The 25,713-nt window shown below is 38.4% G+C and overlaps 1 protein-coding gene across 1 annotated transcript in view; it reads right to left on the bottom strand.

Moving 5' to 3' along the window:
* The window catches only part of fstl4 (follistatin-like 4), a 227,436-nt gene that overhangs the window by 76,177 nt on the left and 125,546 nt on the right, over nucleotides 1-25,713 (bottom strand). The gene's annotated exons all lie outside the window — the stretch shown is intronic.

Here is a 25,713-nt window from a genome sequence, read left to right on the forward strand (position 1 = left end):
CTTGAATCCAAGTGAAAACAATAGGTACACATTCCCATTTAGACCCTCTCAAGCTTCTTGTACTGCTTTTCTAAGGGATTAAAGCTCATGCTTTAAACCAGGCCTTTTTTAATTCTCAGCAAGGTTCTGTTTAATGATGATGTGCAACAAAAACTTAGAAACCACAAAGAAATCATGCAACCTGTGTTTATTCGTCTGCTGTGAGAAACGTTTGGAGTAAAGAACAGACAAAAAATAAGATCATGTTGTTATTTTGCTATTTTTGTGACCCTCCTTTGGTTGTGTATCACGTGACTTTATCTGTTGGCAGTATGCTATGAGAAGGTAAGGTCAAGTAAGGGCTACTTGCAAGTCAGAAGCACAGTAAAAAATGTTTTAAAATTTTTATATAACTAAATCTGAATATGACATCCATCCCCAGTTATTGCAGAGCAGGAGATCCCCCTCTGAGAGTATATAGAGATGGATCTCACCGCCTAATGTCCTCCGACAACTCAACAGCCACGAATGCTAACAAATGCAAAATTAAGGGACATGATGGGCTTAATAGACTCAGAAGTTTATTCCCAGCGTCTCCTTTTGATGTCAAACCCACAGCAGGGCATAGCACTGCCAAAGCATGTCTACATTTGTTAGCCCAGCAGTCACTGCAGCAAAGTTAACACAGGTTCGACTGGGCTGCAGGAAAAGCACAGTGTTCTGCAGTGTTAAGGTGCATATTAAAGAAGAGCATATTTCTATTTGTATGAATACAAAATGAAGGTTTCTGTTGTCAATGAAGTCTCTTCCGCAAGAGAAAGAGAAAGGCTTTCTTTTTTGTTTAGTGAAGAAAAACAGAAAAAAGCTTAACATAACATAATATAATACCTGAACCTGAAAACTGATTAAGGATGAATGACCGCAACACATGACTAAACATGGTAGTAAATAAACCTCAGTCAAGCTTGAGTATACATTTGGGAATGTTTGCTCTTGTGGCTCTTGATGTCCAGTGCATCATAAAAAAAAAATTTAAAAGATAATTTGGAGCTTGTTGGAACAACAGTTTGGGGGTCATTCCTGCTTTGATGAATTGCGTACCGGAGCTAGTGATAACATATGAAGTTATGAAACTGGAACTTGAGGTTACTGTGGCCTCTAATTTGTAGTACTCAATTCTGTTAATCAAGCACATCTATCAAGCAGTCACGCTTGGTGGAAGAGGTCAGTTTGAAAAACAGTAAGTTATAGAAAATAATCAAACCAATAAATCTCAGTTATCTCCTGTTTATTTCTGGAAGGACCGCGTCATGCGTCGCACATAAAACTGGCAAAGATGAAGCCAGAGAAACACACGCACACCCTTAAGGCTGGTGACCCTCCTACTTATTACAAACCAAAGACTCGCACAGCTGTACAAAAAAAGAAAGACAATGCACACTCTTCTCTGCATGCAGGCAGTCAAGTCAAGGTCTTGGGTAAATCCCTGTTCAATGTTATTCCTTCAAGGGGAATGAGGCGTGAGATGGCTCAGACATGAGGGATCATCACCTAACTGTCATTCTTATCCCTGTGCTGGAAGGACAGAAATAAATTAACACACACATCCCCCACCAAGCTGATTTACATCTTGTCATATACAGTAAGAACAATCCTATCTTTGCTCAGACTTACTGTGGTCCCCTGAGTACATATACAGGGAGAAACAAAAGTATTAAACAATGTTATTTCTGCTGCTGCACATGTTAAAAAGATTGAGTGTTATATTAGATTTTGTGCCAGTGCTTCTTAACTGAAAGATGATAATTAAATTCTGATTATTTTAAAGAACTAATGAGCTCTTTCCCACTACAGGGAGTGCAGAAAACTCATTAATATCAAAGCTGAATGTTTTTGGAAGTAGTTTTTTGTTTGTTTTTAGTTTTAGCTATTTTAGGGGGATATCTGTGTGTGCAGGTGACTATTACTGTGCATAATTATTAGGCAACTTAACAAAAAACAAATATATACCCATTTCAATTATTTATTTTTACCAGTGAAACCAATATAACATCTCCACATTCACAAATATACATTTCTGACATTCAAAAACAAAACAAAAACAAATCAGTGACCAATATAGCCACCTTTCTTTGCAAGGACACTCAAAAGCCTGCCATCCATGGATTCTGTCAGTGTTTTGATCTGTTCACCATCAACATTGCGTGCAGCAGCAACCACAGCCTCCCAGACACTGTTCAGAGAGGTGTACTGTTGTCCCTCCTTGTAAATCTCACATTTGATGATGGACCACAGGTTCTCAATGGGGTTCAGATCAGGTGAACAAGGAGGCCATGTCATTAGTTTTTCTTCTTTTATACCCTTTCTTGCCAGCCACGCTGTGGAGTACTTGGACGCGTGTGATGGAGCATTGTCCTGCATGAAAATCATGTTTTTCTTGAAGGATGCAGACTTCTTCCTGTACCACTGCTTGAAGAAGGTGTCTTCCAGAAACTGGCAGTAGGACTGGGAGTTGAGCTTGACTCCATCCTCAACCCGAAAAGACCCCACAAGCTCATCTTTGATGATACCAGCCCAAACCAGTACTCCACCTCCACCTTGCTGGCGTCTGAGTCGGACTGGAGCTCTCTGCCCTTTACCAATCCAGCCACGGGCCCATCCATCTGGCCCATCAAGACTCACTCTCATTTCATCAGTCCATAAAACCTTAGAAAAACCAGTCTTGAGATATTTCTTGGCCCAGTCTTGACATTTCAGCTTGTGTGTCTTGTTCAGTGGTGGTCGTCTTTCAGCCTTTCTTACCTTGGCCATGTCTCTGAGTATTGCACACCTTGTGCTCTTGGGCACTCCAGTGATGTTGCAGCTCTGAAATATGGCCAAACTGGTGGCAAGTGGCATCTTGGCAGCTGCACGCTTGACTTTTCTCAGTTCATGGGCAGTTATTTTGCGCCTTGGTTTTTCCACACGCTTCTTGCGACCCTGTTGACTATTTTGAATGAAACGCTTGATTGTTCGATGATCACGCTTCAGAAGCTTTGCAATTTTGAGACTGCTGCATCCCTCTGCAAGATATCTCACTATTTTTGACTTTTCTGAGCCTGTCAAGTCCTTCTTTTGACCCATTTTGCCAAAGGAAAGGACGTTGCCTAATAATTCTGCACACCTGATATAGGGTGTTGATGTCATTAGACCACACCCCTTCTCATTACAGAGATGCACATCACCTAATATGCTTAATTGGTAGTAGGCTTTCGAGCCTATACAGCTTGGAGTAAGACAACATGCATGAAGAGGATGATGTGGACAAAATACTCATTTGCCTAATAATTCTGCACTCCCTGTATAAATACACCTTTGATACATGGAGAGAAAATTAATGTTACACCTGAAGTAAACTTGAATGCTGGAGTGAATCGTGCTCCCTTTCTTTGGTGTAGTGAGCGTCCTTTGATTCAGCCTTTCCCCTTCTGCTGAGCACAGCAGCTGCAGCTGTGGCAGAGAAATATCTGTCTGTATTACAGTGCATCCACCCCTGACTCTAACACTGTTTTATTGTTCTAGAGGGACCAGGACTCTCTTTATTGTCCATTTGAAATGTTAGCTGCTTAAGTGAGTGATCCGAAGCTGCTCGCACCATGGACGCTCAATGTCCCGGAGACGGAGCTACTCTCTACTGTTCACAGCATCCTCCAAGCGCTTACTTTATAAATGTCAAGCAGGGGAAAACAAACAGAGAGACAAAGAGCCAAGGAAGAAATTCTCTTTCAAAAGGGAATTTGAAAGCGCTGCATTAGAGGACAAAATGTCATGGATATTTAAAGATGTGATAACTCTAAAAGGCACAAAAAAAAATGTGATGGAAGGGGGCAGCAAGAGAGTGTAACAAAATACAGTATTGTTAAAAGAAATCTTGAGTCACCACTTATTTCCTTTTGTAAGGAAAATTGGAAATAGGTTCAATGATTTACTGAAATATGGAAACATGGAAATACAGTAAGAAGAAACTGGAACGTCAATATGACCACAGCCATCATCACCTTTATTCTTTAACACAGCCTAAATTCTCATAGGCAAGCTGTCCTTTAGTTTCATTAAATAGTCTTCAGGAATAGTTCTTCAGACTTCATGAAGGACATTCAGAGCTCCTTGTTGGATGTTAGCTGCCTTTAGTTCTGCTCTCTTAAGATGATTCGTAAGATGAACGTTCAGGTCTGGGCTCTGGGGAGGCCAATCCATGAATGACAGTGTCCCACAGTGTCTCTTTCTATCCAAGCATGCTATTACTGCTCTGGCAGTGTGTTTGAAATCCTCGACATAGTGAAATATGAAGCTGTTCCCAATCATATATTTTCCAGTGTTGTAGATGGATCAAAATCTGAATAGTTTTCAGGATTTATATTTCCATTAGTTTTGACAAGATCCCAACGCCAAAGGCTGAAATTCAGCACCAATCCATGACATGGCCTCCACTGTGTTTTACAGTAGATACTGATATGATGATACTGTAGATACTGTTGTACCTCTTTTCTGACCTCCGCCGTACATATTGAATATTTGAACCAAAAAACCTCAAATTTGGATTAATCCCTACATAAAACTTGTTGTCACTGATTTCCGGTCCAGTTGTTGTATTGTTGTTTTCCTTTCTTAAAAATGGCTTGGTGGCAGTCACGCTTCAACTTAGACCATTTCTGATGAGGTTCCACCAGACAGACCAAGTCATATGGCCAGCTGCATCTCTTCCTGTTTCGTTGCCCACTTCCAGCTTCCTCATTTTTTAAATGACACTCTATACACCTTGTGGACAGTGGTGGAAAAATGTGTTTTTCAACTATTTTATCCCTGTCAAACGTTGGCATTTTTCATCGATTCAATTAAAGAAATTAGGATAAAAATGTTGGGGTTTTTTTTGTTCAGTTTTTTAAGAGAAGCTGCTAGTAACAAAGTGACTAAAGATACAGTTTAAAACTGGTCCTTTGCTAAGAACAAGGAAACTAAAATAAACTAAACATTGTTCTGAAAATGATCATGTACAAGGACTGGACTGAAAATTTGTGAAAAGGCAGCCAGAGTCCAAAGAAAAACTTGAGACAGCCTGGAGAACTATTGCTCAAAAGCACTTAAAACAAACAAACAAAACCCAATCTGGCACCTTAAATGCAAAATAAAGAAATAAGGTGTGGCTCATTTCAAGACTTTTGTACAGTACTGCATTTCAGTACAACGTTTCAGTACAATGCTTTTCATTGTATAGGTTTCCTAAGGAAACTCAATGACTTTCTCAGAAAAGTCACTATATATTTTGCAACTGCATTTGTTGGTCTTCTGCATTTTTCTCTTAATTTTCAATTACTTAAGTATTTCAAAAGCTTTGTAGAAGCACTTTGCTTGTAATTACACAAACACAATACAACAGTATATCACGTTTGAAGGAATTACAATTAGAAGAATCAAGCTTTCTTGCTGTCTTCATTTTATAAAAAGAAGAAAACTCTTGAAATACAAATTGAGCCCATAAATGCCATGAAAGCTTATACAATTCTTAAGTGCTGAGCATCTCAGGCATAAGAACTGAGTCATTGCTGGTCTGCTGTCAAGAGTTGCTTGACAAAACATTTTGTGTAGAATTCCAGTTGAGAAATTAAAATGGTCCAAAGCAGTCCTAAAACTGAGTGCAATTCAGATGTACATTAATCAAAGAAACCAAAAAATTACTCCTGTACTCATTGGATGAGTTCTTGGCTTTGGCTGAAAGGCAGCGGGAGGGAGGGAGGGGAAATCCAAGACATCAATCCTTCTGATGATGAAACCTCCCTACAATGCCCTCCAGGATGTAAAACTGCTCTGTGTTAAATTTATGTCTGCCTGACCTCCTCTGGGTGAAATGATGGGATTATTTACTGCCATGCCGTCTGTGTGCTGCTAATATGCAATAGTGATGGACCTCCCTTCCAGATAATTACGGGTATGATGGACACTCTTTGCTCCTGAGGGCAGAAAGGTCTACAAGAGCAGAGCCAATCTCAGAGGGGGTGACACAAGTCATAGGAGAGTCTCATATTGCATAATCGCTATTGGCAGCTGTTTAAATCGGCTTAGTGTGAGCTCCGTAGTCTGTCTAGAATTTCTTCTGTGGCAGTTCTACACTTAAACTCTTAAACCTTTAACATTCTCCATTTTAATGAGCATCAAACAGTATTTTTAATATTTATTTATTTTTTAATTTAAACGTACTCTATTTTTCCTCTTTTTTATGACCAACACTGTGGTCACCAATACTGTGAAAAAATATTTTCTTCCTTCTTGCTTTCTTAGTTTTTTTTTTTTTTTTTTTTTCCCATATCTATCATACTTAGATGCTTCAGATCAGTGGTCCCCAACCTACAGACTGTTTTATGTCTGACAACATTTTCATGGACTGGACTTTACGGTGTCGTGGATAAATATACCAAAATAAAACCAGTACCGGTGCCAAAAAAGAAGATTTATTCATAACACACGGAAAAAGACCCAGTAAAACCAGAGTTAACGCTAAAAACGATTTCAAAAATAACGCTAAAAACCCTGAAAACCATAAATGTCACTCGAGCCTCAACTCTTGCAGCCTGGTACCAAACAGCTCAAGGACCGGTATCAGTCCATGACCCAGGGGTTGGGGACCGCTGATTCAGATCATTAAAACAAACTCAATATTAGATGAAGATAACTTGTGTAAGTACAAAACCTACTTGGCCATATTCAAAAAAGTACTCCAAAACCTAATAACTCGTTGTGACACTCTTGGCAGCAAGAATTTCAATCAGGCATTTGTGAAAACTGGCTTTCACATCACTGTGGAGGAATTTTGGCCCAGTCTTTTTTGCAGAACTGTTTTAATTAAGCCAAATTGGAGGGTTTTCGAGAACGAACAGCCTATTTAAGGTCATGTCAAAGCATCTCATTTCGATTTATGTCTGGATTATTTATTCATATGTGTATTTTTTTGACACATTCAGAGGTGCTTGAGCTTCAGGATATGAACTGATGGCGGACACAGGCCATCACTACCAACACCATATTTAACTTGTATGATGCTCTTTTTATGAAATGCTTTGTTAGTGTCATCCAAGATGCAATGGGACTCAAACGTTCTAAAAAGGTTTATCTCTTTAGTCCACAAATTATTTTCCCAAAAGTTTGGGAATCATCAAGATGTTTTTTTGGCAAATCTGAGACAAGCCTTTGTGTTCTTTTTGGTCACCCTGAAACCCTCCCATGGATCCCATTTTAAAATAAAACTCCTTCAGTATGAAATCATGGCACAACACCAGTAATTATTCGGCAGCAGCTCCCTCTGCATCTATCTAGACACAGCAGCAGGAGGAGTTACAGGAGGTGCAGGGAATTTGCAGCAACCTGGGTCAATAGCAACACAGCAGCATGAATGATCAGCAGAGTAAGAGTGTGAGCTGTCAAGTTATGAAGACCTCACTGTCTGTTTGAATACGATTAGGGACTGGAGGAGTGAGCTGATAGCATCAGCTGTAGGCTGTCACAGCTCACCATGAATCACATACCACGGATCTTGTTGATTTGAGAATTAATAACCCATATGGGACTGTTCTTGAGAAGTTATTGACAGCGTGAGCAATAATCCAGTATCAAATCAGTAAAAAGCGATGATTTAACATTTAAAGTCCTTCCTACATTTCTTAGCTAATACATAACTTGCAGTGATTTAAAATGATGCTTCTAGATTTCCTGAGTACGGGGAAGCTGTCAGTTTGCCTCACCATACATTTAGCAGAGTGGATCAGTGTGTGCTCAGGAAGTCTTATCAGAGCCTGTGCAGCTTGGCACCTACTAAATGAGAAACCCATTGCAACACCAAAGTTATTGGCGAAGCGGTAAAGGAGAAATAGTACAGTAGCATTCAGTCCCTGCCTGCCTGTCTGCAAGCCTGTCATCTGGAACTGGCTTCTCAAACTGCACATCAGCATTATGCACACCAGCTCTATATCACTTACCAAACACCACCCAGCCCCCTCCACCACGGTATGACTAACAGGCACATGCAAAGTTCAGTATACGGGTCCAACAACCGTCTCCCCGTTGGCTTTGTTTTTGTTGCGAAACACGTAAAAGCGTAGAAAAGTAATTGTTCTCATTATTGCTTTTCTTGCTGCTTTTATTCTAATAATTAGTGTTTAGAAAAAGCCCGCTGAGTCCCCGTTAAAGTGCAGCAGCAGGTACGGCTTTATTGTTATTTTCTTTCTGAAATCAAGGTTGTGAGACAATTCTAATTAGTCAATTAACAAAGTGAAGTGCATAGAGGTGCTTTTTTTATTCAGATATGCAGGTTGTTGGTTTTGATGATTTTTCAGTTATTGTGTCGATGGAAATATTAATGTGGATACACAAATTCTTTACTAATGACTTTGGTTGTTTTGTTAGATAGTTTGGAATTCATAAGGCTTCATACTGAATGCTGCATATTGTTCACAATGGCAGCAGCTGCTGGGAGAGTTCGTTTTAAAGCAGCAGAGAGCTAACAGCTGAATCATCATGAGTGAAATAATAGAACAACTCTTATTATGATAACTCTGACTCTTCTTTCATGACTTTCATCCATTCTGTGCCTTGGGTAAGACTGGAAACTCAGAGATCATTTAGTGTCTTCATAGTCTACAAGTGGTAGGATTTCATTTTCTTTTAAATGAGTCACTCCTTGCAGGAAGTTGCTTGACATGGATGTATTTGAATAAGCAACAACGTTAGTGATGATTTTCCATCCCAAGCAGACTCAGTTAACAGTTTTCCTTTTATTATTTGTGTGTGTGTGTGTGTGTGTGTGTGTGTGTGTGTGTGTGTGTGTGTGTGTGTGTGTGTGTGTGTGTGTGTGTGTGTGTGTGTGTGAGATAATGTCGCTGTAACGATATGTGTTTTGTTTTTTAGGTGCCACCTGAGCAAATAGTTGGATAAACACCAAAACTGTCATCACAGTTTCCACTGTGATTTCCTGATCAACTTAGACCCAATTTGGGGTCAGATTTACTAAGCAGGGACAATGTTGAAAATGCAAATGCCTCTTTTGCAAAAAGGCAGCAAAGTGAGTGGAAGATTTATTTTGGCACTCTACTAACAATATACAGTAACTACAGGTGAAGCCAGTCAATAATGATGACCACAATTTATCAAGAGCAGTGTTAATTATCTGATCACAAGTAAAGAGATTTAATGAGCAAGTCTGTAATCTACTAATAAAAACAAGTCATTATAGTCACAGGTTTCTCTACGGAAACACTCAGATAGGTGTGAGGCAGCTGGATACCTTTGGATTTGCAAAATTGCATTTGTAATGGTAACTTTTCAGAATTAATAACAGGTAACAATTAGACATGTTGGCGTGCTCAATAAGTACTTTACTGTATGTTTTCCTGCTTTGGAGATTGGCTATAAGCTGCCTATAACTTATCTGACAAGAATATTTCTATACATAATTATCATGTAACACATAGAGAACAGCAACAGCACAAAGAATATTCACATCCTCAATGGCACAAAGAGACTATAAATACAGTTGCACTTACACCCTCAGTCCTAGCGGGGCGGATTTAGTCCACGAAAATAATTACTAAGCCCTTGCTCATGCTAATAGACTGCGACTAGGAACAAGCTTAGGCGTTGATTACATTTTTACCATCCATCCTCCTCTATCACCCACACCTGCAGTGTAAGTTACAGTAATCTCAAGCCCTTTCATAGCCCTTGCTGAGGCCTGCAAGCTGCTGCCTGATGATCCCATGAGTATACAGATTTTAAATTGCCTGAATGAGGGGGGGACCGGAGGAAATGGCTGCCTGTGGGTATATGTGGCCGAAGTGAACCCCACTGACAACAGACAACCCTGAACTAACATTACCCTCCCCAAATACTGCAGTGACCTTGAGGCGAGAGTTTTTACGAGACTGAATGAAAGAAAAAGTGGGAGGTAGAAAGTTGAAAGCTGCTAAGTAAACAAACTCTTGGTTCTCAAGATCTCCATTACTGTTTTATGACTACATTTAAGTTGTAGAGAAGAAAGTGAAAGTAGTTCCTGTGTGTATGTCCTCTATACATGCTAATGATTAGAATCTTGATTTTTAATCTTAAGGCTCTCTAAGGCTAAGTCCACACAAATTTGAAAACTGCGTTTTCGTCTGAAAACGCTCCACGTCCACACTATCGCTTTCAGTCGTTTTCACAGAGTTGTGCGTCCACATTGAAACGGCCGAAAACGCTTACGATCCAGTACTGTGCATGCGTGAAAGGCAAGACGATTTGACCTGCCTCATTTCTGTCAGCTGTTTTCTAACTTTCCGGCTCGTTGAAATATCGCGGCGAAAGGTTGAGGAAAAGCACTGAGTGGATGGACTAACAATGAGGTGGAGTTGTTGCTGCGAATAACGCAAAATTACAAAGTTACAAAACAAAAACGTATTAGTGTGGACATGGCCTAAGTTTTGTGGCAGTAATAACACTGGGCCGTCTTTTTCGATCTTTACAGACAAAGCAAGCAGGTCTGATTTTATTAATGCTACCAAGCACCATAACATCACTGGATGTCTTTACCAAGTCATTAAAATTAAAGATTGCAAAGCATTTCTTGCACAGTTAAGAATACTTAGTTAGCAGGTAAGAAAGAAACGCACTACATAAAGCAAAGTGAGTGGTGCATGCAGATAAAACTATAGGAAACTTACAACTTTCAAGGCCAACTCAACACTCAGAAGTAGCACTGAGTATGAAAAAAGACTTCAAATGTCTAATGGCAATGAGGATGTATCGTGCCTTCTAAGTTTCATCAACTATGTAGTTGGCAGGTGTGAGTAATTTTCCACATGCATGTGTAGATCAATGCCGGATTATACTGACATTTAAAAAACAACAGGAAAGAACAAGAGTGAGACACGGATGTACAGTGAGAACACTTCTTTTATTCTTTTGCTTCAGTGAACGAGAAAAAAGGTTCATCCCTTTTATCTAAGTTTTCCTTTCATCTAATTTCTGTCTGTGCATGTATATGCCTTGAGAAGACTTCATCTTTCGTTCTTCTTTTTTTCCTCTTTAGGTCATAACTTTCCTGCAGTGGTAAAGGCTGAAGTATTTCGTGTGGGAGTCTCTTGACAGGAGATTCTGTCTTTTCTTTTTCCGTGTAAACGTAGCAGCTTCAGCGCTAGACATCAACTGCTGCTAAAAGTGCAATCATGACAACGAACTATAAAACAGTGTATAGTTGTACTTTATCAGACTTTTTCTTTTTAAACCTAGCTCTTTGTTTAAAATACGGACTATTTAAGGTTATTATTTTGAATTAATTGCTTTAGACATTTCGAACAAAAAAAAGGAAATATGTGCCTTTAATTTTAATAAAAAGTCATTGTATAAGCATTGTTTTCCCAAGAGGCTAGATGAATTGGTTAGCAATATTTGAGCCTCTACAGTCATGCAATAGCTATAGCATTTTCATTACCATCAAATGAAGCAAACATGGAGAGCTCATTTCAACTTTTATGACAGCCCTCAATTATAATGAGTATGTTTTCCCCTGAGCTAATGAGAGACAGTGCAATCAGTTCATAACATGGGCATTTATTTTCCTCTCAATAATTACTATACAGTAATTTGGTACATAAAGATATTTTGTCCCCTCTTTTCAGTCTTTAAGTTCGTTGCTGGGTCATTGGGCACAGCTGATTGCATACTCCACTGAAAAACAAATGCTGTAGGTTAGATATTGTTCAGCATTTCAGTGACTGGCTTCCACAATAAAAGTCACAGAAAAAAAGACTGTAGCCACTTTTTTTTTAACTTCAGAAGACTTTTGTTTTTTTGGCTAATCCCAGCAAATATACCTTTACCTTGCCATAGTACTAATAAGTACTATAATAAAACAATTCGGTGTGATATTTGCCCTGAATCCAATCCTGACTCCAATCCTGTCCAATCATTTAATAAAATCATGATTTATAGTTTATACCAACAAAATGTTCATCATTTCACATTTCATCTTTCTCCCTAAAATATCCACTTTTGGAAATTAATGTTTGATGATGTTTTAAGAACTCAAAATAAATGGCAACAATTAAGAACTGGCAACAACCTTCCTGTCTTGTCGGGTCAAATCTGACTGATTCAGAACTTAAAATACTCATAAATATTGTGTTTTACATCTGATTGCATCAAGGCCTTATGACATCCTTCACACTATGCACTTGAACATATAAAAGTGATGATCATGGGACAAAAGGCTGCAAGTTGCTGAGCCATGCTGCACTTCACAGATATGCTATTTGGAGGTGTTACTATACACAGTCGAGAGTTTGTCACCTTCAGTTCTTTCAGCTCACTGTGGGACAGTCCTTGCATGTCATATTTAACCAAAAGTTCCCAAATCCTGTTAAATTGATTTGTTTTATTGAAAAACAGAATCGCTAACAAAGACGTGAGTAGTGTATTGGATTACCTACAAGTCCGTTACAATAGAGGAACTTGTAGGTATATTTAAGTTTTTAATCTGAAGCACCAAGAGTAGAAACGGTTTGGATTGTACATTTGTACAAAAACAGTACAAAGAGCTGAACACTAGGAAATGTTTAGCAACAGAGCATACTGCCTATCATTTGGGTAAGGTTTTGCTTGTTAAGATGCCTTGTATTTATGAATTTAGTAACCATGCCTACTGGAACATTAGGAAATTGAGTTTCTTCAAATCATTTTAATCATATTCTGGGAAATTTCTGGGTAATGACATATTGTTTTGACCGTAATATTCTATGTTTTAGAAGGCGATGAAATACATCAAACAGAACAAGAGGTCGATGCATTTGACAAAGCTGTTTGCCCCAAGGTACACTGGCAGTGGAAGTGGACCGATACGGACTCATTAGAGGTTTACAACTGGTGTTCTCTTCTCTGCTAGCAGGTTGAAATAGTGGCACAGTAGGCCATTAAGCACAAAACAGAACTAATGAAGGAGGAAATTAACAAAACACAAACAAATAACACATATACTGTATTTCCCTCTATGGGTCTGTTGATTTGGGTTTCCTGTTTGCACACTGCCTCCTTGGTTCATTATGTAAGGATATCTGGGTTACACTCATCTGCTACCATTGGGGAGAAGCTTTCAAAACCAAACAGGGGAAAAAAGAAACATGTTTTATGTAGTTAACCAATAACAATGAGGTGACCTGGATGGACAGAGTTATTCAGACCTTTTGGACACCAAACTATTTATGGAAATGACCAAAGAGTAAATTTATTACTGGACAGGGCAGTTAGAAACATGTAGCCTGTTTCAACTCTGTCTCCTTAGAGAATAGCAGCTAAAATGGTGACTTTTAGTTTTCTTAAATTTCTTAACTGTGCTCCTCATGGATCCATGGAGTATAAAAGAGATGAACGGAGATGAACGGCTTTGTGACATGACATGAAAACGGTGGGCAGCTGGTCTTTCAGCCGGCAGATTGTCAGCTGGAATGATATGTTTCAAAGCCTGTGATCCACAGCTATTTAAATACCCATTGGCTTTTTGGCCCTCTAGATGCTGGGCCAAGGCGCCATATCCACAACAGAATGAGCTGCCTCTGAGCTCCCATGTGTTGATTTACTTTATGTCACGTCTTGCAGCTCTCAAATACATTTCTGCTCTACTCAAGTCATGTGATTTTTTTTCCTCCCCTTCACAGAATACATTATAATATATTTAAGGAGTGAATGAGAGGCAAAGAGCTACGTGGTTAAGATCTGTTTACGAAATTGGCCTTTGTAGGCAGTCATACTGGAAGTTATTAGTCATATCCCACTGCGTAAAGTCACGTCATATTGACGTCCAGGCTGGGTCATAGTTGGACGTCCAAATTGTGGACCTACTTTGTCCATTGGCCATGGACCGACAGACCCAATATATACATGACCTTTGTGTCTATTCGACATTCAATGTTTAGTGGGATAAGACTGACTATTTAAATAAAGTAACCATAAAAACTCAATAGTTTGCTTTCACACTGAATATAAAAAAGGCAAATGGGTTTGAGGAAGACAAGTAAGTAAGTAAACCAGCAAGTGAAAGTTAGAAACGAGCTCCAAACAGTATAAGAGCCACCTAAACTTTCAGTGTGGGAGTGACTGAATTAATAAATGTATATGTGAAGGAATTATGTTAAGAATGTGTTTCTTGTATAAAAGAGACTTGAGTCATTTTGAGCTACTGACAAGAAACACACAAAAAAGCATGGGAGTATTAACTGGGAGAACCTATTCATATATGAATATGAAGCACATTTAGGCCAGTTGGTCACATGTACAGTACTGCATAGTACAGTACTCTGTGTCTCAGTGTACCCTGGACTACTCCCACGTGTAGCAATGACGAATTTGAGAGCATAAGAGAAACACAGTTCATCACTGTGCTTTCTTTAATTACCAAAGCCCCAGTGCACAATGATTTATGGTGGTTAAGCTCAGTCTCTTTAAAAAACACCAGCAAAAAGAAAGTAATTAAATTCAGTCATATCAAGACTGCTGCGATTTAAAAGGTGTAAATAATTTTTATATTCTGACATTAGATGAGTACATGTTCCAAATGTTCAAATTTTCTTGATTTGTTAAGCTATGTCTTAAGTACATAAATATTTACATTGTCTGGCCATCAACGGATGAGAAAACTGATAATAAAATAATAAATAGATAATATCTGTATACAGGATGTGTAGCTTCTAGCAGCAACTGACTAACTTTACACAGAGACCTGAAAAATAAGGAATCAGCTTGTGTCTCAACATTTGTTTGCCAGTGCCACTAAAACTTACCAATTCCCTTGTTACAACTTGTTTGTTTAATCCATACAAAAAATGCAAAATGTCAAAAATCTATTTTATTGAGATTCATGTACCGTGATACTTAAGTAATAAATAACTCACATAATTAATTAGAATATGAGTATGAGTTTTAAGATAATATAGCCCTGTGTCAGACTAGCGACCTGTCCAGGGTGCACCCTGCCTCTCACTTGGTGGTAGCTGGGATAGGCTCCAGTCTCCCCATGACCCTGATAAGGATAGGCGGACGAGAAAGGATAGGTGGATGGTATGTTACTAAAGCGGAATTAACCAAGGATGTATCCTTGAACTCAGGTTCACAGTTTTTTTAAAACGTGTAATGCTGATGAAGCAATTAATCCACGGAGATTCAATTAATTTAGATTGCTAGTTTAACTGAAAATGATTATAAAAATAATCATTGCACATGAATCAGCTACATTGATTTAATACTACAACTAAAATTTGTTATAATTTAATTATAAATAATAAGTGCACAGTGTGATTTATTTCTGATTTATTAATGTGATATACATTAGTTGCCTTAAGTTCATGTTAATTTCAGGTATATTGTACTTTAAATGTGTGAGCAAAGATTTTTACTTGAAAGCTTGTAAAAAATCACCTTGCCTTTGTTTTCTTAGAAGAGATAATGATATAATCGTTAGTTTTAAAGTGTTGTAAAAGTCACGGTTATGTGGTGTCTCTTTAAGACAACCTAAGTTAATGTATGTGCCACTGTTCTCTGAGTGTGAGAGAAACGTGCTTGCACATGGACAGATGGACTGCGATGGACCTCATATCTTTACCTCCCTAACTCAAAGTAATGTTGCAGATTGTATGAACACTGCTCGCTTCATGTATGATAAGACAGCAGCCGTTCAATCGAGCCTTGTAAGGTTGGTGAAGAGCGTGTTTATTAAAGGACAAGCACTGTGGAATTCCCAGTACAAGTGTGGTCGTGAGTTTTTGACTGTCCTGCTGAGTGTTTCTGCCGCCTCCTCTCAACCGCTGAATGCAACCCAGGTTACAGTGTTATGGTGGATATTTCGTTGACTCCATTTACATATAGGGGATTTTCACATACTGAGGAGTTATGTTTCACCCTGCCTAGACTTCGTCCCCCTCCTTTGCCCCCTCATGTAGGGCTGTGCGATATGAACAAAATCTCATATCCCGATATAAGAATTCTATCATCCCGATGAAAATGTCACATTTTCTGGAAATTATGTGAATCTCGGGCAGCTCTTTTTTACTTCTCATCTGTAAATAACCTGCTCTTTCACGTTTATTTTGAAAAGTCTCAACAGGATCTTGAGCTTTATTGTGAAAGGTTTATGTGGAACATAAACAAGCGGACACGCGATGGTGTTACCGTCGTTGTTGCTAACAACAACGCATAAAACAGGGGTAGTGTGGTTATATAAAATATAAGAGAAAGAGAGAAAGAAGAAATTAATATAGTGACCATCAAAAGGATAAAAAAATATTGCCGTAAACAGTTTATTTTGCGACACCACGAAACAAACGATAGCATAAAATTAAACGATAGACGTTTTTATATCGTCATCCGATATCGAACAGCCCTACCCTCATGTAAAAATTTTCTAGATCTGCCATTGCATTGCTCTAAGGAGTTGCTTTGGTGCCAGTGTACCAAGGCATGATGGGCGGTTACGGCAAACTCTTTGGTATCTGGAGCTTTCTCATCATGTAGAATAATCAACTGACAGGGAACAATTAAAGAATAATGCAGCAAGAAAATCCAAGCAATTACAAGACCAAACAATGGATTAACTGCCATTGTCTTTAGGGGTGGGAGACAGAAGTGCATATTAATAATTATCTAACCAAAAGCTTTAACGAGTCACACATTAGCTGCATTTTAAGGCATGAAACGCTTTGTGCCTTATTTGTATTTGTTTTTTGACTAATATATTATATCTGTGTAGGATGTATACTTGGATCTTTTGCGCACAACTCTTACATAAAGGCATTTTTCTCACATTTTATCATGTGAATACACTTCTACCTCTCATGCCATTGTTATCTGAAGTTATTAGAAAGAAAAATGTCGGTGCATTTTGTTTCCCTTATAATTAATCAACAGCTATCTTGATACGCTTTAATTAGATACCTAAAAATAATGCTGCCAATTTGATCTAATTTCATATCCTGCACAGACAGACATTTATAGATTATCTTACACTCAGTACTCACAGTGTTCTCTGCAGCTCTAATCAAATTATCTTGGCATTTGCTCAAAAATAAATGTTCATTCCTTCACTTAATTAGGTTGAACCAAATGGCACGATAACACAGGATATTTTTTTCTGCTGTGTATCTAATCTTTGGTTAATGATATTAATGTTGTGTCAGATTTAGGAAATTATTCCTGCCTTTTCAAACAGATTTAAGGTGCTTTAGAAAGAGGAAAGATATTTTAGTATGCTAGATAAATCAAAGCAGTGGAGTTCACAGTTGGAAGGACTTAATACTTAAAGAAATAAGAGTAAGAACTTGTAATATGTGGCAATGAAAGTGGGAAAAAAAGTTTCTGAGTTCAACAAAGTAAGAAAATCTTATTGCCCAAGATCACTGGAAATCTTGCTGACACCAGTTAAAACTTAATTGGCAGTACTCTGCCTTGTGAACCACGTTTCACTGGAGATGGGAAGTCAGATGTGTAATTTTGTTGCATATCAATTTTGGTTCCTGCTGAGAAGCCTCTCTGATAAGTGCACGTGTTAACAGTTGTACATAAAGGAAAGCACTGTAAAAACACCCACTATCACAAACTTATTAGAGTCTGCGCTGCTTCAGTTAAGTCGTGTAGCATGTAGAACAATCAGGGTTAGCACTATCTTATAATAGGTTTACTGATGCATAAATACACAGGACTTGTGTAAAAACAAGGCCTTACTCTTTAACATTTTCAGATCAATAAATGGCATTTTCTCTCTGATTCAGGTGATAATCTCTCATTTCTGAATACTTGCATGAGAACTACCACAAGTGGCTTATTAGACTACATTTTATTTGGAAGAATCCATGATAGACTGGTGGACAGTACAAGTAGAGACAGCTATCATGGCTAAAAAGATTATGATTAAGAGGGACAAGCTTTATGAACAGAAGAAAGAAAAAAACAAAACATTGTTGAAACATAGCATGTCCAGAATTTTAAGCAATATTCTGCCAGTTCAGGGTTAAATAGTGCTGTATCCTCCACACCAACATTCAATAAATATGAACAAAAGTGAACACGGTGGAACATGTAAAGCTGAGAGAGTTGGAAACAGGACTGAGGAAACTGTGCTGACTGATGTACAAACTCCTCTTAGAAGACTGGTGGATTCTTATTAGCCTATACTAGGGTACGGTCTTTATCTCATCTTAGCTGCGGACACCATGAGGAGTGGAGAATTTTATAGCCCTTTTCGACTAGTGTCTACTTGGGTCGACTTGGCATGGCTCGACTAGATTTTTAGCAGTCGAGCAGTGCTGTAGGTGGTAGCAGCTGGTACCAGGTACTTTTTTAGTGCCTACTTGGCCAGGGTTCCAAGCAATCTGAGGTATCGAAAATGCAACACCAGACTGAATGCCAGCGATTGGCTAGTCTGTGACGACACTTAATGAGTTTCCAGACCAAGGCCCGAGGCAACAATCTGAAACAGCCTAAATGACTCTGATGTGTGATACAATGTGGCCTTATGAAAACATCTGTAAAAACACAACAGGCTACAATTCATGTGTTTTTTATGTAGCTCCCATCAAAAATCTTAGTTTCAATAAAGTTTTTAGTGCCTTATCTTCCACACAACCACTCCATTTTAGTTCATTGCAGTGCAGACTGGTGTAAACAGCACATTCATACAGACAACTCTAATAACAGCATATTGCCTTTACTCTTTTTTTCAGCTTCATCTTTTTGAAATCACTGTTGAAACGTTCAAGGACACTTGACAAACTAAAAGCTGAAGAATCAAATACAATGACAAACTGCAACACAGTTTGCTGTTCTGCAGCAGAAATACAACTCTCTGATTCTATAGTGTCCTTGAAGGCATCAACAAGGGCAGTTTGCTTTTAGGGGGATCAAGCACTGAACCTATAAGCACCTGCTGTAATTTTTTAGCTCCAAACAAAAGTTACAAAGGGAGGATAAACTTGTTTGGTTCATGTGTGTTACGCGTAAGATACAGAGAGTAGAAGAGAGTACAAGATTGTCACAAGAATGTTTTTCAGTTTAAATTCCCTGGGCAGAGCAGGAAACATTGTCCAGAAGCAGGACATAAAGTGTAATAGTCACACTATCTTTAACCAATGCTTTCAAGGTGTCCTTGAGTAAGGCATTTATCCATCCACCTGTTCCACTGGAGCTATTTAGTGGATTCAACTGAGATTGCACCAAACAGTTCCCAAGGGAGAGTGTAATGCTAAATAAAGGTTAAAAAGAAAAATTGACCATGCATTACACATGCAGAAATACAGACATTACATTAACTGTGCATTCACCCCTTTTCAGCATCATCTTCTGCTATACCAGTTTGCTTGATAAACATTATTTTGGATGTCTCCCAATAATAAAATAGATACACAATCTTTTTTCCCCCACTTCGCCACAGTTTAATTATCACAAGAAAAAGTAAAGATCGCCTCCAATGACTTCAGTGCAAGACAATAAAAACCAGAATAAATTGACTTTTAATAAATGTGTAGTCAAAATGCAAATGTACGACAGTGTTTACAGTTTTTGGGATGTGTGCGAGATGAGAGAAAATAAATTAGCTTTTATTTGTTTGCTTTTGATAGAGTGGCACTTTACTAGATGAGAGACTGTTGGAAATCAGACCAATAAAAACACACACATTCCTTTCACAGCATCTTTCTATTTATCTGTCTCCCACCCACTTGTAATTTCCCCTGCTAAAGCGCATGTGATTTCTTTCTCCTTCGAGTGCTGCAGTGCTTGTCTGTGATTGGGCATTTGCCTGCAACTGCTGAGCTGCCACTTCATGATTTAATCAGGAGGAGAGACACTCTGAATATGTCTTTTTTCTGTTCAGTCCTCACTTACTTCCTGCATCTCAAACAACACCTCCCTGCCTCCAGCCCTATTTCTTCATCCTGTTGCTCTTTGTCGACATTCCACGTGTGCTTTAGTGCTGGGAGGCTGATGACAGAACCGTTCTCTGCGGCTCCTTGTAAATAATGCAAGTTACTCACTCACACACAAATCACTCTACACAGAGTCACACATTCAAATTTATATGTGTGTTCAGCTTGCATGCAAATAAACCAACACACAAATGGAGTCTCATGCACACTAACTCTAACCCTTAAGGGAATCTCACAGATGTCTGGGCACCTGGTGATCCATTCTAAATGCTTCAAGTTTGCATGCACAAGATTTAATTTGCAGCCCAGGTAAACAGTTTCAATGCCACTTTGTTAGGGAAACTGACATCAATCTTGGGTTAATTGTTTGCTCTTTCCTCAAGAAGTCCAGCTACATGTTTAGAGGCTTATTGTGTCTTGAGCTTAAGAACCACAGTTGAAGTACAAACCACTAAAATACAATACTCAGACTTCATTAATAAAAAACAAACAAACAAAAAACTCTAGAGAGATATCGGCAAAGTGTTTGTTGAGCTTAGCTTAGCTAATTTAGCTAATAAAAGCCCACTACGAAAAATAAAACTTTGTGGTATTAACAAATTTATTTGCGGTATCATTATAAGTAATGTTGTGTATTCACTGCCAATATCCACATATAAATTCATATATATAAAAAAAGTGATCCAATTATTCTTTTAGCTTAGCACAGCCTGCTAATTTCTCATATATCCTAATCTGAAAATGTCTGAGGGAAGCTGCACTTGTTGAACTTGCCTGGTTTTTCAAAGCTGTCTTTCAAAGTCTTTGTCATGTTATTAAACAACAGAGTGTTGTTCTGAAAGTGATTTCACTTTGTTTCTTTCTGATTGATTGATGACTCTATTCAGGCATTGCTTGTACTTCTGGTTCTGAGAACATATCTATACCTAATTAAATACCCAAATATTTTAAAGTAAATTATGCTGAGTGATAAAAAGGTCAACCAACACAACTTCAAAAATCAAGTCAACTTCAGGAAAAACTGGTACTTAACCTCATGCTAAGAAAAAATATCTTCCTTGAACCTCTATTGACCACCGTTTCTATTTCTTCAGTTAATGTTTCGTTATTTAAGAACCCTTTCCCCTCACCTAGTCAATGAAAAGAGTTAAGAAAATAATGAGAAGGAAAGTCACTCACAGGAAATTAATAATTGTGTGTTTAGGTGCAGATACTTCTTCTGAAATAGAATTTGCAAAAGTTTTTTTTTGCTTATATTGGAGGATTGAGTGTGACTCTGCAGTTTTGCCTGAGTTTCAAGTTCATTTCACAACTGGGGACTGGGTGGTGTGACAGCAGGCTTTTGTACTGATGCTAGCATTGCCAGAACTAAAATTAGATGGTGCCAACACAACAACCATAAATCATTAACAACTAAAATAAAATGATTTGCTTTTCAGACTGACCTAAAGAGCACACTTTCTTGGACAATTCAAATTTCATTCATTTTGGTAACTTTAAGGAAAGTAAAAGCATGCCATTTGAAGTTGGTGACACCAAATGACTGTAGCGATTGTATCAGTCTAAACAAAGTACAGGGAAATAGCTTTTTTCTTGGGTCAGTCTTTGGACTGAAAATTGAATGTGTCAGATAAAACAATCTAGACTAGTAAATATGTTTTTTCAACAAAAGTCTCTATAGCCTACTGCTTGTGACTTCTCAGTTTAATCCATGCATGTGTAGAAAGAAATGCACTTTATAACTAAGCCGCATGTTCTTCAACAGTGCTAGTATCTAAAATTTAAATGTCTCTGTATGATTGATGAGCGGTATTTATGAATGCAAGGCTTCCCTCTGAAATTACCATATAATTGCAATGAATATATGCAGATTGACTGTCAGCTATTAAAGAAAAAAAAGGGAATCTGTTAGCCAAGGAAAAACTTTCAGGTAGCAATAATTCTACGAATAAAGGAGACAAATAGACACCTTTTTGACAGTTAACACTATTGTGCATTTGGCATCTGCAGAACACAGTAACTGTCCGTTCATAAGTGATTCTGGGAAAGTAACCTCTATTAAACCAATAGACTATGAACCATATTGAGTGAAAGATTAAAAAGTACCACTTTACATATTATATTATTACAGTTTTGTTTTGCACAAATTCCCTTTGGGCTTGTTCAGGAAGCAATGGCGTGTCCAGCGGGGTGGCCTGGGGGGGCACAGGCCACCCCCCCAACCAGACTGGCCACCCCAGGTGCCACCCCGAAGGCAAAACAATAAAATTCAATCAAATATCAAATGTCCGATTATGTTTTCACGGTGACGCTCAGATATCCGAGTGTAAGTGAATGCAGCATCGGCTTCTGCGCTATGTGCATCACGTTAGCAAAGGTAGGAGAGCCAAGCACGAAAGACAGCACTGCAGGAAACAATTTTTCGGTGAAAGAAAATGAAGACAGAATAAATGTCCCGGTAAGTAATATTAAGTTTGTTGAGTTTAGTAAACTTTGGTGAAATTAGAATACCAAGGAAAAAATAACACTTAAAGAATTATTGCAGCCGTGGAATATTTCAGACAGTAGGCTACTGAGGGCAGCTAACATAAGAGTTATGAGTTATAAGATATAATCTAAGTCGTAACATTGCTGTATGGAGCTGCAGATTTGGTTGCAGGTTAACATAGCTGGACTGGCCATCAGGCATACCGGGCATATCCCCAGTGACTTGTTTTATTTTTTTTGTAACGGCATGAACAATGAGAGGTGGTGGATTGGCCAGATGCTGGTGAATGTGTAAAAATAACTCAGTTGTTTGGTGGTGGCTATGGCGGGGCTTCCACAGAGGCCAGCAGGTGGATGAGGGAAGGGGAGGCAGGAGGAGAGCCCCGAGGCAGCCGCCAGTCCGAGTGTCAGGTGAACTGAACTTCAGGTAAGAAGTTATGACCTGCAGTCTATCTGGGTCAGATATAAACCAAGTTTAGGTGGAGTTTATTTTCATTGTGCTGACTTTTTACTGTCAGTTGCAATAACTCGTACTGCGTTCTAGCCAGCTTGACGGAGTTTATATACAGCTGGGTGGGTGCTATGATGTTACTGATAGTGAACTTTATTTTATTCATAAGGTTAGTTAGTAGAGTTGCCAACGGCTCCTTAAAAAAATGGAATAGTCCCTCATTCAGAGAAAATATTACACGTTTCGTATTGAGCTGAGAAGAGACGCAGTTTGTCCTGGACTTTAGCTAGAATGGAAAAAGGCACAAAGCTGGAGTTATTCTGTCTTTACGCTGCACAGCTGCCTCTTCTTCTCTCATTCTCTCCCCTGCCTCTCCTGTTGCTACTTCAATCATGAAACTGATCAATGATCAGCTGATCGGCTTTTCTCTCTTGTTTATTTATCGCCCACTTTGCGCCAGAAAGAGGAAACCAGCAGATGTCGCGCTAAACAACAGCAGCACGTTTAAGCTTGATCAGCTGTTGTTAGAATTTATTTAATATTAATTTCTAGTATCAGCTGATGTTTGCTGGAGCCACAGCTGTAAAGCTGCTGGTCATGATATCGGTTTGGATATGTGGTGAGAGGGAAACATGAAGATGAAACCAGGAGATGTCCTTACTGAATCATCAGAGCTGAACAGGTGATGGAGAAACAGGTTTACCTTTTAGGTCACATGGATGAGTTGAAGTTATGAACTGTTTCTGAGAGACAAATAACACCAGGATCCTTTTCTAAGCAGCTGACAGCTGGTAACTGTGCAGGTGTGGATCTAGCAAAGTGTTTCCAGGGGGGCAGGTAGGGCATTAACAGGGAGAGGAGGGCACAAAGAAATACTTTTCTTTCTTATTCTCATTTAAAATATTTAGCTTTTATTAAACAATTATCTAAATCTTACAACCAAAGTTTTTATCTGACGTAAAATGTATAGAAATCATACATATACCAACAAGACTGTACATCACTGTCACAACAGGGTTTGTTTTCATTCAAAGTCTTTATGGCTTTAATACCTGGTGGGTCGGTCTGTAGTCAAAATGCCCGATTTTCTGTCCCAGTCCAGCCCTGCAGGTTAATACTGGCAGTGTCACCATGCCAGCTGACTGTATTTCATCATCAGCCAGTGTTGTTCTCAATATTACCAAAGTTTACCATAAGGCAGCATAGAAAGTATTTACTTGCTTTCAGGTTTTATTCAAATATTAGTATTTTCAGTTGTTTCCCCACTTTTTCCTGTTTCAAAATCAAACACCAGTTTGTGAAAAGATTATCTTCTTTTTTTAACAGGCAGATAAAGTTTTGCATTGGCATTGGCTAATTTGTCAATTGTTTGTTACAAATGTTCGTATTTTAATATTCAAAAATGTTTTTGCCCAAAACATATGTGCACTATATGTCAGTAAAAATACTATGCAAATATTGCCGTCCTTGAATGCTGAGTAAACACTGACAGAGCACTGATTGTATCTCTTGTACTTTATCAACGCAGTATCTAAAAACTGTGCACCATAGTGGTTAAAATCTCATTGTAATAAGAGTTAAAAGTGCATTCGGTTATTAGGTTTACAGGGTTATTGAATCATGGTTAACGGTTGGTAGAATTTTTTTTTAAACATTATCTGCCAATTACATCTGCCACCCTTCTCCAAATCTGTGCCCCTACCTGGCCCCCCCAACAAAAATTTTCTAGACACGCCACTGTCAGGAAGGACATTGAGCATAAAACTCTGATAAATCAAACATGCAACCCCACCCGCAGTGGTGACCCCTTGAGACAAAGAAGCAGCTGAAAGTAGGTTTTTCATTTCATTATTTTCGTTTAATTACACATTACTTTGTGAGTTCTGTGTCAGTCTTCTTTTAGATTGGAGTTTGCTATGTCTCTCTGCTATTCGCATTTACCTACAGACTTTATACCGAGTGAAGCATTCAGTACATCAAGCTTTTTTATTTAGTTCACTGAAAGTGCAGACAACCTTTAACTGAAAAACTTAACCTGACTTAATTTATCTGACCACATAATGATCAACTAATAAAAGAAAAAAAAAATGGTAATGTAAAAGAATGACTTGAGTTCAAAGGGACCAAAAGATACAATGTAGCTCAAGGATGTGATGGAGAGGTGAGCTGCTTTGTGAGTGTGCAGTGGAGAAGGTGAACATGAGTCTACACTTTTAATGGAGTTTAAAGATCTTTTCAGACGTGAGTGATGTGACAGCCAGGACTTTTTGGTTTTGAGGTTTTGTGTTCAGGACTCTTTCTACTTTTGAATTTCAGATAAACTTTGGATTCAGTTTCTGGTTAATTCTTCAACAAGTTCTAACAAGTCTTGTTTATTCTTTGATGCTTTGAAAAGGTTCTTTAAGTTAATTCATTATCCTTGTTATTTATGCCTTCAATTCTCAGCTTTAGTTAATGATGACTTTTGCTTCCTCCTTCTGTGTCATCTCCGCGTGTCTTTTTAGTATTTCCTCATTTTTGTCTCCACATCTCTCATCTTCGTCTACCTTCTTCTCTGTCCACTTTCTTTCTTTTAATAGGTTTAGATTCCCTTTATATCATGGTGCAGCTTTTCTTCCTGCCCTTGCTCTCACTAATTTCCTGATTGTCTTTAGCTGTATTTTGGTTCTCATCGGTTTCCTCTTCCTCTTTATTTTGCATGTCAGGTTTACATAGCTGTGTGTTCCCTAGCTCTGGCTTCCCTGTACTTTCTGAATTGCATGTTTCCAAGTTCTTTGTAAGTGTTTCCTAGATTGTTTCATTCCCTGGCTTTGTTCTCTGCTTATTCCTGGATCT

Source organism: Rhamphochromis sp. 'chilingali', assembly GCF_963969265.1.
Source record: "Rhamphochromis sp. 'chilingali' genome assembly, chromosome: 19".
In the NCBI taxonomy this organism is placed as follows: domain Eukaryota; kingdom Metazoa; phylum Chordata; class Actinopteri; order Cichliformes; family Cichlidae; genus Rhamphochromis; species Rhamphochromis sp. 'chilingali'.